Raw genomic sequence first — 12,243 nt, 5'->3', positions numbered from 1 at the left:
TTCTCCATCTGGAGCTGCTTATCCTGTTAGTGCTGTCGATGATGCTCCCGCTCATACTATGGGATAACACATTGAACGGTGCTCATTTATCATTAAAAGACGGAAACTCTCCATTGGGAGAATTAGAATCCATGGAGACTGACATTAATCACAGTCACCGAATAAACAGGCTCAATTAACCCCTTCCTTACATAACATTTCATATCGTAATAAAAGGGAATATTTACTCAGTCTGGATGGAATGGATGAGGGGTACTGACGGACGGACTATAAATATTCTTTTTTTAATTTTCCCTTGTACATGGGAGTATTGCTAGAGCACTGCAGGGCTATATATATCCCAGGGATAAAATAACAGAGCAGCTTCATAAGATGTCTGGTGGGGAAATTTCTGAATACATTAACGCAAGAGAAAGTGAGGATTGCAGATGCTAGAGGTCAGAGTCGAGAATGTGGTGCTGAAAAAGCACAGCAGGTCAGGCAGCATCAGAGGAGCACTGACATTTCTTGTGTAAGCCCTTCATCAGGAGTGAGGCTTGTGGCCCAAGGGAACTGAGAGATAAATGGGAAAGGGATGGGGTTGGGGACGGTAGCTGATAATGTGATGGGTTTGATGAAGAAAGGATTGGAGATGATACGTCGGAGAGGAGGGTGAGGCAGATAGATGGGAAGGAAGTTGGACAGTAGGATGGGGTGGTGCTGAATTGGAAGGTTGGAACTGGGATAAGTTGGAGGGAGAGAAAATGCAAAAAACTGGTGAAATCCAGATGGATCCTGTGTGTTTGCAGGGTCCCAAGGCAAAAGTTAAGTCTTTCTTCCTCCAGGCGTCGGGTGGTTAAGGTTTGGTGGTGGAGGAGGCCCAGGACCTCCATGTCCATGGGGGGGGGGTGGGGGGGGGGGGGGAGTTAAAGTATTCATCCACGGGGTGGTGGGGTTGGTTGGTGCGGGTGTCCCAGAGATGTTCTCTGAAGTGTTCCGCACATTGGCGTCCAGTCTCCCCAGTATCGAGGCGACATCAGGAGCAATGGATAGTGTAGGCAACATGTGTGGAAGTGCAGGTAAAACTCCGAAGGATGTGGAAGGATTCTTTGGGTCTTGGGCGGAGGTGAGGGTAAAGCTTTTCCAATTCTTGTGGTGGGAGGGAAGCTGCCAGGAGTGGAGGGTGGGTTGTTGGGTGGCGTAGACCTGACAAACGAGTCACACCAGGAATGTTCTTTATGGAACACAGATCGGGTTGGGGAGGGAAATATATCCCTGCTGGTGGGGGCCTGTTTGCAGGTGGCATAAATAGGGGAGGGTAATGCATTGTATCTGGAGATTTGGTGGGATGGAAGGTGAGGAACAGGATGTTCTTTACCTGTTGAGTTTGGAGGGGTAAATGTTGAAGGCAGAGGTATGGGAAGTGGAGGAGATGCTCTGGATGGCATGGTCGACTTTGTGGGAAGGGAAATTGCTGTCTTTGAAGAAGGAGGCCATTTGGGATTTACGTTGGATTAAGAGTGTGGTCCTGGAAAAACACAGCGGGTCAGGCAGCATCGAGGAGGAGGAAAATTCGGCGTTTTGGGAAAAAATTCCCTCATCAGGAATCGCGCTTTCATCCGAAACATCGGTCCTTCTGCTCCTCGGAGGATGCCTGACCTGCTGTGCTTTTCCAACACAACACTCTCGACTCTAACCTCCCGCATCTGCAATACTCACTTTCGCCTACACACTAGGTTCTGCCACTTCTGTAATATTGCCTTTAATTTTGTTCTCACTGCTGTAGGAACGATGTTGTTAAACTTGAAAGCGTGCAGAAAAGATTTCCAAGTATATTGACAGTATTGGGTGGGGCGGTGATGGCGAGTGATGTTGAGCTACGGCGAGAGTATGAATGAGCTGGGGCTATGTTCCCTGAAGAGTTGTTTCTGAGCAGTGACCTTACTGAGGTTTATCACAGTGAATCCCGATTCTCCAGGGTGAGCAATGTCAATGACCAGGGAAATAGACAGGACAGATATTCACATTGAAACTGGATAATTACTCATCAACAACATGTTCCCGAATGATGGAGACAGACTGAAGAATGGGACTGGCCGGAGGAATCAGAATTTGGAGGGTCCATTCACATGAATGAGAACAAAAATAAAGCAACTGCCATATCAACTGAAAGGATTAGTGATATCACATTCTCAATCCACCTCAGCGAACCAGACCAGACACCATAAACCCAGAGGAGATATCTCTTCAGCATGGAACACTGCGCAGACCAGGCTAGTGCACTGCTGAATACCACCCTGCAATCAGTCCAGAGAAGAACACTGTGCAGACCTCAGCAGTGCATTGATCTATCAACCCAGATGAGATATGTGTTCAGCAGGGAGCGCTGTGCAGACCGGGCTGCTTTACTGTGCAAAACAATCACAATTTACCCAGAGTAGAAAGGTATGCAGACCACAATAGTACATTGATCTATAAGCCCAGATGAGATATGCGACCAGGGTGTGGAACTGTGTCCATCATGCCAGTGCATTGCTCAGTAACATTGTGTTAGATCACTGCCCAGCGCTGGGAAACTTGCAGCCCATGCTGGAAGTAACAGGATGTACAACTCCCACCCATTTACAGATCCATATCTCCATTGTGCCATGACACAGGGGTGCTATGGGTGTGAACATCACTCCAGGGAGAGATGGTGGGGGAATCAGTTTAAGTATTAATAAATGGGAGGGGTTTGGGGAATAGGCAGAGAGAGCGAGACTGAGAGACAATGTCATGGAAGAATGTATTCCCAGTATCCAGAATTCTGAAATGCAGACATTTCAACGGTATCCTGCAACATGAGCCAGTGTTCCCAGGAATGATGGGTGAATGGGATATTGGTGTGAGTTCAGGTGATGGAGAGTATTGGATGAGCATTTGTTTGTCAGCTTTGTAACTGGGGTAGGGTCAGCAGAGTCTTCGACACATTGGGCTGCATCTAACAATACTTTGTCACATTGACATTTTCACTGAGTATGACAGAAGGATTGTCTGTATGAGACTGAGCTAGTTTCCTGGTGATATCTCATCGAACTCACCCCATTAACTATCTCCCCCACCACTAATTCAATGCCAGCTCGGTTTTCCTTCATGGTTGGATGTACTCACGAACGCCCACATGACCCTGGATACTCTGTGATCCCTGGCACTGTTGCCAACTCCAAAAGGCCATTGGGCAGAGGGTTGAGCTTTCTCTCTTTGGAGCTGCCCTGCTCAGTTTCCCCGGAGATAACGGGCAATTACACCACGGTTTGTCAACAGAGACACGGAGGTCCTGGTGAATGGGCTAGCACAGAGGGGGACCATTCTCTTCCCAGAGTGAGCCACACCACTGGACCCCCCGAGCATGGTCTGAGCTCCCCACCCAGCTCAGTGCAGTCTCTGCGGTCTGAAGAATTGCCCAGCAATACAGGACAAGCATCAATAACCTTCCCCGCTCTGTCAGGGTAAGGGTCACTGTATTCTCTCTGCTCCCTCGCACTCACTGTATATCTGTTATAGCACTACCCCCGAACAAAGTTCATGCTCCACCACTCTCACTACTGCATGCATCTCCCTTTCTCTCTCTCTCTCTCTCTCTCTCTCTCCTCTTTACCCCCTACACCAATAACACTTCATAGATACAACAGTGTGGACTGACTCCCTCCGGACACCTCCCCATGTCCCCCACCAGCACTAACACGATGGGCACCCACCCCCACCCTCCCTCCCTCCTTCCTTGCTCCCATTCCAGGAGAAACAGCCTGAAATACGACAGAAATGGTCAAGCTGGGAGGTGGAGTGTCCGATATCAGTTCCCTCACCCCCTCTCACCCCCCCTTTCCTCCCGCCATGTGGGGAGGACCCTGGTACGAGCCGGAGAGGACCGGGACGCCTCGTGTGGGGATTCTGAAACATCCACGTCCCACCGACCGAGTAAGGAGCAAAGTTCAGTGAAGGGCAACTCTCACTTTAAACCCACTGGCAGCTCCGTTTCCTCCCGGCACAACTTAGAAGCTGTGGCCCTGATGCCATCTCCCTTTTGTGTCGAGATGGTACAAATGGAATCCCCACGGTCTCGGGGAGCAGGAGGGTGGGCTCATAACACATCGTCACCACCACCTCCCAGGAAGGGAGCACAGAGACTCCCTCCTACACCTCCTTCTGTAAACAGCTCAGATACTGAAACTAATCTGTGATAGTTCCTGCTCTCCCCACTTGTCCTGATATCTTTAATAATCAGTGCTCATATAAAACCAGGACCCTCTGCTCCTGCAGCCCCTTTATAATGGTACAGCCTGTTTTATATTGTCTTGAAATGTCCTTCCGACCAAAATGCATCACCTCACACTGCTCTGCAGTGATCCCCAGCTGCCATACACCTGAACACGACACCAATGTTAGATTGTCCTGTTAAGAGTTCCACACTGTCCTCCATAGACTTTACAATTCTTCCGGTTCGGTACCATTTACAAACACGGAGATTGTCATAGTGTCACAGTCCCCATGAAACAACTGAAATCCTGCCCCACACACAGGAGTGTGAGCAAGTGAAATACTGATATATTCCCACGGACAGTCAAACAATGACATTCTGGCAATAGAGCAATATAAGTCCTGATACAAACCAGACGGAGTAAATTAAATATTGACAAACCACAGAGCAAGAGAAATCCGGATTGGCTCCACTTAACTATATTCATCAGGGTATAATGTGATGAAGTTGAAAGCGTGTACTGTACCTTTAAGAGAGAGGGAATGTTGCTCTGAACTGAGAGTTTACATTTACCTGTGATATGAGAGGAGGGCAGACCCAGAAACAGTATATTGCTATAGAGCTGGAGTCAGGTTATAAGCAGTTCAGAGAAAGGGGTCTCAGAGTTGTGAATAGTTGATGTAAAATGTTCACTTTCTGAGTGAAAAAATAAATTGATGTTTTTATTTAAACAGTGGAATTTGGGAGTTCTCTGTCCCTCATATTTTAACAGTTTACGAGGTGAATTGAGTATTTATTTATGTTTAGTTTAAATTACCAGATGAGCTTCACACCGTGTCCTAACAATTCCCATGTGTGTATCTGTGTGTCCATGTGTGGGGCAGAACTGGCCGTCTCTGTGGTGCTTAAAGTGATGCAATGCCACCCTCTGCTGGCCTCCCCACGCCACTGTACCGGCATTGTCAGAGGGTGAAAACCAACAGGGATACATTCAGAGAGTGGGAGGGAGAGGGCAGCTGCTCACAGCACCATCCAAACTGATGTCTTATCCATGGACTGACCTTTAAACGTTGAAACTGTCCCTGCTTTCACCACTTCCTCTGGAATTTCATTCCACACACAAGCCAGATTCCGTCTAAAATAATTACCTTGCATGACTTTTATAAATCCTTTTCCTCGCACATTAAAATATCCCCCAGTCTTGAACCCCTGACTATAGGGAAAGACTTCAGCCCTTCGGCTTATCTGTACGCCTCATGATTTTATAAACCTCTGCAAAGTTACCCCTTAATCTTACTCTCTAGTGAAAAATGTCCCAGCCTCTCCTTATAGCTCAATCCCTCCATTTCCAGCAACATCCAGGTTAATCTCTTCTGAACCCTCTCCAGTTTAATAAAATCAAGGTCAATAATATCTAAGTGAATCATCAAGATGTTTTCTAAGGGTATAGGAGACCAAAACTCAAGGACATAGGTTTAAGGTTCGAGGGGAAAAATTTATAAGTGACCTAAGGGGCAGCTGTTTCACACAGAGGGTGGTGTGCCTATGGAATGAGCGGGCAGGATGTCCAGACTGGACACAGTATTCCAGAAGAGGTCTCACCATGTCCTGGACAACCTCAACATGACGCCCCAATTCTGATACTCACTTGACCTGTGAAGACAAGTGTGTTAAACACCTTCTTCACCACACTATCTATGTGAGATGCAAGTTTTAAAAAGTTATACCTGACGGCCGAGGTCTCTGTTCTACAACACTGCCAAAGGCCCTAGGTTTAATTGTATAAGTCCTACTCTTGTTGATTTACCAAATCCAATACCTCGCATTAATCCAAACTAAAATCCATCTGCCACGCCTCGGCCCAGACAGTGGTATTAGAACATGCTCACCTTCCCCGTTTAATTTTAAAATGTCCCCCCTCTCCAGGAGGCCTGCACACTCCAGCCTTGATTTTCACGAAGACCCTGAGCTTGGTTTGCCTTGTGTGGTTAGAGGGAGGAGGGACGGATTGCAGACACAGTCAGTGGGGAGGAGAGGCTGGGCAGTAATCAGCGGCCTGGTATCATTTCATGGTTTTAGGCAGAGGGCAGACACACGTTCGAGGTGGGTAATACTGGTCAGTGCTTTGGGGCCAGAAATTATGGTCTTTCTCCGTGTCTGGTGTTCAGTAATAAATATCTGTTTGAGACCCTTCATTGGGGCAGAGTATGTCTGCAGGAATTCTTTCCCTAATATTGCAGACTACAGATAATAGCAATTAAAGATGTTCATAGTTAATTTTGATGGCATAGTACGTGCCCTCAATATCCTACAGTTGAGACAAGTATCTTGCATTTGTTTAACAATACGAAGTGTTTTGTGTAGTTCAGTAATGGTAACCTGATTATAATAAATCCACACCAAGCTGAAAGCTGGCACTTAACATATGACCCAAAATCTGGGTATGGTAGTGTAGTGGTAGTGTCCCTGCCTCTGATCCAGAGCTCTCGATTTGCTTCCAGTTCCTGAACTTGTGTGGTAGTGTTCCTAGCTCTGAACGAGAAGGCCCGGATTCAAGTCCTGCCTGTTGCAGAGGTGTGACACAGCATGTCAGAACAGGCTGATGAACAAACCCACAGGAGAATAATGTTACAGCTTTATGGGTATTGCTGGGTGATGCTAGTGTCCCTACCTCCGGGCACAAAGGTCTCGGTGTAAATCCCACAGAAGTGTCTCCTAATATATCTGAACAAACTGATTAAACTGGTTTTAGAATTGTGACTTGATGGAGTAAGAACAGGTATCAGTATTGAATTTCAGACTTTAGGCCCGGGATTATTGAAAGTACAGCCATTCGTGTTGATTGGAGTCACATTTCGCAGCAGTAAAGGTTTATAAAATCAGAACGGTCATGGATAGGGTGAGTAGTCAGGGTTTTTCCCAGGTTAGGGGCGTCCAAAACTAGAGGGCATTGGTTGACAGTGAGGGGAAAAGGTTTTGAAGAGGCCTAAGGGGCATCTTTTCACACAGCGGGTGGTGTGTGTATGGAATGTGCTTCCAGAGGAAGTGGTGGAGGCTGGTATAACTACAGCATGTAAAAGGCATCTGGATGCTGACAGACCTGCCGAGCTTTTCCAGCAATTTCTGTATTTGTTACAAAATGCATTCATTTTAACACAGGTATTCTGAATACATTAAACATTTTATTTTTTAATGACGCTGAGATATCTAAACATATCTTCAAATCGACCGAGACCATTTTCTGCTCAGGGTATGGCTCTGTGTATGACAGCAGCAATGATGCACCGACATGGAACAGGGAATGTGATGGAGACATAGTTTGGACAATGTACAAGGAGACCCCACATGGTCCAGTTTGGGAGAGGATGACATTACTGTGTGGTTCAGCTCAGAGAGGGAGACAATGTCATCTGCCCGAGAAGGAACGGCCTATTGCACTCTCTCTCCTTCATTGTTCCTCATCACAGCAATGTGTGCATGCTGTAAAAAAGCTCTACAGTCATCGTTCCCATTCTTATTTTTGTAGACTTCCTGAAGTGTGAAAATAGGCCCTTCATCCCAACAAGTCCATACCAACCTTCCAAAGAGTAACTTTCCCAGACCCGAATGTCTCATTCATTTGGTTGAGCCTTTTAAGAGGTGAGAAAGAAGATTGATGAAGGCAGTTTTGTAGATATTGTCTATATGGACTTCAGCAAGGTGTTCACAACATTCTGATTGGTAGACAGATTAGTAAGTTTCAGTCACGTGGGATACAGAAGAAGCTCGTCACAATTGGCTTGAAGGAAGAGGGGTATTTTTCAGACTGGAGGCTTGTGAGCAGCAGTGTGCTGTAAGAATCAGTACTGAGTTCACTGCATTTCAGATGTGATTATCGGGGCCATAGTTAGTAAATTTACAGATGGCATCAGAAAGGTGGTGTAGTGGATTACCTCAGAGTACAATGAGACCACAATGAGATGGGACAAAGGGGCAAGGAGTGACAGATGAAGTTTAATTTAGATAAATTGCATTTTGGGAAGGCAAATCAGGGTAGAAATTATGCACTTAATGGTAAGGTGAGTGTTGTGAAACAAATGGACATAGAGCTTCAGATGCATTGTTCCTTGAAAGTGGAGTCGCAGGTAGACAGTGTGGTGCAGAACACATTCAGAACATTTACCTTAATCAGTCAGAGCATTGAGTATAGGAGTTGTGGTGGCATGTTGTATCTGTACAGGATGCTGGTGAGGCCACTTTAAGAATACTGCGTACAACTCGATTGTCTGCAGAAAAGATTTACACGGATGTTCCAGGACTTAGGTTGAGGTGCTTTCTCCTAAGAGGCTGAGGAGTGACATACTAGAGGTTTATAAAATCATCAGGGGTATGGATATTCTGAAAAGTCACGTTCGGATCCCAGGATAGGGGAGACCAGAACAAGAGGGCATAGGTTGAAGGTGAGAGGGCGAATGATTGAGAAGGGACGTGAAGATAAACGTTTCACACAGAGAGTGTTGTGTGTACAGACATTGCTGTCAGAGGAAGTGGTCAAGGAGGGTGTAATCACACATTTAAAAAGTGTCCGATAAAGGAGGAATATTGGCCAAATGCTGGCAAATGGGAATAAATCAGATTTGAAATCTGATCGGGGTGAACAGTTTGCACTAATTGGTCTGTTTCCGTTCTGCATGACTCTCTGATTCTATAAAGGGATGATGAAATGTTCTGAAAGGACCTTTTACGTCGAACTTCTCTTCACTGGAAGTTTTTTATCGTGCCTCTATGTTCACATGGACTAAAAGCTGCTTTAGTTAATTATTTGACAGGGAAGGGATGCACAGATATTTGGACACAGACAGGAAAGTGGAGCTGAGACCATAACGTGATCAGCCACAATTTTAGTGCTTGATGGAGAAGGCTCAAAGTATCTAATGACACATTCCTGCTCCTCAGTCCCATGCATCTGAGTTCCATTCAGCCCCTCAAACTTGCTGGGCAGGAGCAGTTGGAGGCTACTTACACCTATAACCTGGTGCACAGAAACAGAGGAGACCATTCAGCCCTTCAAGGCTGTCACACACGCTTTGAAGTGATTTGGGAAATATAATTGGAAACCCCAGCTGGGTATGAAAGAGGCCCCTCATCTCTCTGTACAGAGCTTCCCCTCTCTGCAACTTGTGCTTCATTTGTTGATCATGATGTAGACCCAAATTCACTGTGAATACAGCCCCCATACCTCACCAAGCGATGGCTCACAAAATCCTCTGGTCTCCCTGATGGCAACAGTCAATAACAGAACATTCATGAAAATAACACCCACTAACTTTCCAATAACACAATGTGAGAACATCAGAGACAGGGACAGGTCGTTCACTCCCCAAACCTGCCTTGCCCTTCACTAAGATCATGACTGATCTGCTCTTGGTCTCAAATCCTCTTTCATACACAATTCATCATCACCCTCAACTCTCTGACAGCTCAATATCCATCTACCTCCTCTTCAAATACGTTCAGTCTTCCCCTGAACACTCCCCGAACACTCTTGAGAAGAGAAATCCTGACATTAAATCCCACCTGTTTGAAGAAAACCCTTGCTGCTCCTATACCATGGCCTATTGATATGAACAAAAGAAGTTGACACAAGGGGTCAGGTAAAAATGGCTGGCCCTGAAATCAAGGCAGTGGTTGCCTTCTGTTGACATCAAGGAGCTGAACAAATCTGAACTTAATGGGAATCAGAGAAAGGTCTCCAGTGTTTGGAGTCAAACATGGCACAAAGGAAGATGTTCATCATCTCAGTCCTGGGTCACCTCTGTGGGAGATCCTCAGGGTAACTTTCTCTTCACAAACATCTTCAGCTGCTTCATCAATGTCTCCCCACCCTCACCCTCCCCACCATAAGATCCGAAGTGGGGATGGTCCCTGAGGATTCCACAATGTTCAGAATAATTTGACGCCCCTGTCAGCTCCTGAACTGGTCTGTGTCCATGTGCAGCAAGACATGGACTCCATTGAGGCTTCTGCTTTTAAAGAGTCTGTAACATTCATATAAAGGACTGTCTGACACTGCACAGAGCCACTGTGAAACAAGAGTTCATTCTGCACCTCACGCTGGTTTCACAGGAATATGAGGAATTCGTTCAGCCCATTGACACTATTGGAGAAGAACAGGGCCGCCCATTCAGTGCCTCCAACATATTACTCAGGAAGAGAAGGATTCTAGTGTGATGGGCCACACCAGAGCCCCTCGACAATATTTGAAGGTGGTAGCCTAGACTCTAACGTTTTCTTATTTTAAAGAAAATATAAAGTGTCTGTTCCAGATGCAATGTGACTGGTCAAACAACTCGGTGTGAAGCAAAATACCATTTACCTAAACACGAAAGATGAAATAAAACCAACGAAAGAGGAATTTAGAATAACGTAATTCTATTGGGCAAGTTAACAGAATAACATATCTAGGAACTATTACTAATTCAAAGTTTGTGAGAAGATTTGTAGCTCGGGTGCTCGTTGTTGTGGTTCTGTTCGCCGAGCTGGGAATTTGTGTTGCAGACGTTTCGTCCCCTGTCTAGGTGACATCTTCAGTGCTTGGGAACCTCCTGTGAAGCGCTTCTGTAATGTTTCCTCCGGCATTTATAGTGATTTGTATCTATCGCTTCCGGTCGTCAGTTCCAGCTGTCCGCTGCAGTGGCCGGTATATTGGGTCCAGGTCGATGTGCTTATTGATTGAATCTGAGGATGTCACCTAGACAGGGGACGAAACGCCTGCAACGCAAATTCCCAGCTCGGTCCATTCCTGATTGGTACTTTTTAAAATTAACGATTTTTGGCGTGCAATTTCTTGTCTGTATTTGTGGAGTCTGTTGTGAGCATCTGTAATCACTACCTGGATCATCCTGAGTCCGTTCTGTCAGGAATGGACCCGGACCATAGAACAGGCTGTCACCATTGTACAGAACAGGACCACACACCGCAAAAAAAACGGCACTGAAAGAAAAAATGGCCAAACTAACACACAACGAAAAGGACATCACAACACACACCTGGATTAAAAACCTCTCCCACAGACAGCTCACAGACACGGAAAGAACAATACTGACAAGGGACTTAACTACAACTACAGAGACGCCAAGACAGCAGACTTCCTAGCAGCACTAGAATGCACACTCAGGAACAATGGATTAACAGAAGAGATACAACAAACAGTGAGACAAAGTATCGTATCCAAGATAACAAGGAAAAGACAAACACACAACCTCAACACCAAGGAGAAAGAAGCACTAAAATCACTAAGAAACGATAAGACCATAATCATACTACCAGCAGACAAAGGCAGAATGACGGTCATCCTGGACAAATCAGATTACACTCAAAAAGCTGAACAACTACTTGCAGACACCAACACCTACCAAAAGAGGGAGTTTGACCCCACTCCACGGCTCACCGATAGAATAAAAAACACACTGAGGAATCTACAAAAAAACGGACAGATAACCAGGACTGACCTACCAAGAATAAAACCGGAAAGCAACAACACCCCCAGATTCTATGGACTACCTAAAGTACACAAACCAGACATCCCACTCAGACCCATAGTATCACTACCAGGAACTCCATCACACAAACTGGCTAAAGAGCTACAGCAGAAACTAAAACACCTGATCAGCGGATCCAGACACTCTATACAGTCAACACAAGAATTCTTGGACATCATCAGAAATATACACATAGACAAGGAAGAAACCATGGTCTCATTCGATGTAACGGCACTGTTCACTTTTATTGACAAAACCCTAGCCAGAGAAACAATATCCAACCTGCTGGACATACATAACAGACAACAGGACGCTGAACCTATTAACAAAGACGGCATACTTAAACTACTGGACCTGTGCCTCACAACACACTCCACATTCAACAACCAGATATATGAACAAATCAACGGAACACCCATGGGCTCACCGATCTCTGGACTCATAGCAGAAGCAGTAATGCAAAGGTTAGAAAAAACAGTTTTAACACAATTACAACCCAAACTCTGG

This window comes from Hemiscyllium ocellatum, chromosome 44 (assembly GCF_020745735.1).
Source record: "Hemiscyllium ocellatum isolate sHemOce1 chromosome 44, sHemOce1.pat.X.cur, whole genome shotgun sequence".
Classification (NCBI taxonomy): Eukaryota; Metazoa; Chordata; class Chondrichthyes; order Orectolobiformes; family Hemiscylliidae; genus Hemiscyllium; species Hemiscyllium ocellatum.
The sequence above is the reverse complement of the archived record's forward strand: the minus strand, read 5'-3'. Positions refer to the sequence as shown.